Raw genomic sequence first — 2,886 nt, forward strand, 5'->3', positions numbered from 1 at the left:
AAGTGAAATAGCCAGTCACAAGAGGATACTGTATGATTCCGCTTATATGAGGTCCCTAGAGGAGTCAAATTCATAGGGACAGAAAGAAGAATGCTGATTGCCAGGGGCTGGGGGATTAGGGGAAATGGGAAGTTACTGTGTAAGGGGTTTTCAGTTTTATATCTTTTAAAATAGACTTTCAGTTTTGCAAGATGAAAAATTCTGGAGATTGCACAACACTATGAATATACTTAAAACTATACACTTAACAATGATTAAGATGGCAAAATTTACATGTTTTACTGCAATTTAAAAAACATCACTTGGTCATATTTTGTGAAGTCCATGTCAGGACTACTCTCTTCCATTGATCTATATGTTTATCTCTTCACCAATACAATACTGTTTTGATTACTGTAGCTTTACAGTAAATCTTAAAGTAGAACAGTGCTTAGTTTTTATTTAGAGAAGGGGTGAGGTAAGATGTATAGCTGCAAACAGAATCACTACTATTGTAAATAGATTGATTTGTTTATTTTCTGGTGAGGAAGATTGGCCCTGAGCTAACGTCTGTTGCCAATCTTCCTCTTTTTTTTTCTCCCCAAATCCCCAGTACATAGTTGTATATCCTAGTTGTGGGTCATTCTAATTCTTCTTTGTGGGATGCTCTTGAAGCAAGGTCTGATGGGCCCAGGATCTGAACCAGCAAACCCTGGGCCCCCACAGCGGAGCGTGTGAACTTAACCACTTCGCCAGGGGGCTGGCCCCCTGTAAATACATTTTTAAATAAACACAGTGGACCCAGTCTTATTGGTCCTGTGTTGAGGAGGATGGGACCATGTTACAGTCGTCTAATTCCCAGTGCCCACCGTGAACTAAGCACAAGCACTCAGTAAATTCCCAGGGCCTGCTGTGGACTAAGCACAAGCTCTCAATAAATTTTTGATGAAGGAATGAAGATACCACTTTACCCCTTGCAGCCTAAAATGCAAAAAAGCTCAGGAATTTTGAAACTAGAAGTTGTTTTGCAAAAAATAAATTTAATCACACAGAACATTTTCAAACATACACAACAAAATATACAGTCAAAAAATACATTGAAGTGTTACTTAGAATGGGGAGAAAGTGCAAGGAATATCAAGTGAAACAGAGAAGTATGACATGAAAATTCTCCTATGCATCATCTGTGTGTGACAACGTCCATAAACTTCGTCCTTTATACTGACCTTGTTCACACTAGTGAAGGGCCACCTTTGACCAGCATTCTGACTCTGATGATGATGGCAGTGTGGATATTGTGAGAACATTTTCAACTCCTCTTTTTTCTCATTGTTATAGTATTTTCAGGTAGCTTGATATTCTGTCTGTATTTCTTTCTTTCTATGGAGCTTCCACTAAGATGAAAAAGAGATTCTAAATGGCACCTGATTGACAGAGAGAGGGATTCAGTGTGTGGCTTGGGCAGGTCATCTGTCTTCCAGACTCTTTTCTGTCCTCCACGAAAGTGAGATTCTGCAATAGATGTTACTCTTTCTTATCCTTTCTAGGTCTATTAGAAAATTTATTAAGAAAGGCTGCAAAAAAGATCGCTGCTGTACAAATCCAGGGAAATGCTTATACCTTAAATAATTTCCTCAAATATGGTCACTTTTCTATGGGAAAACTCACCATTACAATGTCACATGCAACGTCATTGGGCCCCTTGACTGTATTGTTGAATATTTTTAAGACTAAGGGTTTGCTAAATCCAAAACAATGAAAGCATTAAATAGAAAATAAAGTGAAAGTAACATATGCCTTTGAACAAGAAAACTGTTAATGGTCTTAGGCCTTAATAGTCTGAAAGATTTCCAGAGCAAAAGTAATAAACCAGTAGGCCTTAAAAAATCTTGAGGTCCTTGGTATTTAAAACCAAACCCTTAGAGTTGCTCAGACCTGCCCCTAACATCTTCGAGGCCCAGGGCAAGAATGGAAAGGAGGGCCAAATGCCTTATGTCAAGGTAATGAAAGTTACAAATTGAGCTTACAAACTGTCGGATAAAACATCCTCTATCATCCTACCTGGACAAAAATGACTTTATGACATTAAAACTTTTAAAAGAGGTTTGAAGCTCTGTTTTTCAGAAGATGAAAATTGACAAAAGATCAAGATGATTGTAGTTATAGTTGCACATGTCTGAATTTTCTGATGATGAGCTGGTGATTTTGAGATGAATAATAAAATAAAGGCATAAGTATTGCACTACTTATTTTTAGTATTTATTTATTTACTTTATTTTAGGGCATCATTATAGCAGAATCACTAATTATGTTATAATCAACAAAATAAAGGCATAAGTATTGCACTACTTATTTTTAAGTATTTATTTATTTTATTTTAGGGCATCATTATAGCAGAATCACTAATTATGTTATTATAATCAGCAATTTTTCATAATTGATGCGATGACAGTAATGCTTGTTATATCTAGCCATACATACATGCAAATGTAACAAGAATGTATCATTCAGTATTGCAAAATGTTTCTGAGAAGTCATAAGCAACTAGTGAGTACCACAGTAATGTGAAGCACTTCCAGAATCAGAAATGGGTGTTAAGAAAAGGAAGAAAATGAATGATTAGCCAAAGGATTTTCATTACGGGAGAGATGAATGCATTCATGCTATTCAAATGTAAGGAAGGACAGGATTAGAGTTAGGGTTCAGGCTATGGTTCAGGTTAGAGGGATTGAGCTCCAGTTCGGCTTCAGGTTTGGGTTCAGGTAAGGGTTAGGGTTTGGTGAGGGTTCAGTGTTAGGGTTAGGGTTAGGGTTAGGGTTAGGGTTTAGGGTTCCGGGTTAGGGTTAGGGGTTAGGGTTTAGGGTTAGGGTTTAGGGTTAGGGTTTAGGGTTAGGGTTTAGGGTTAGG

This window comes from Equus quagga, chromosome 6 (assembly GCF_021613505.1).
Source record: "Equus quagga isolate Etosha38 chromosome 6, UCLA_HA_Equagga_1.0, whole genome shotgun sequence".
Lineage (NCBI taxonomy): Eukaryota > Metazoa > Chordata > Mammalia > Perissodactyla > Equidae > Equus > Equus quagga.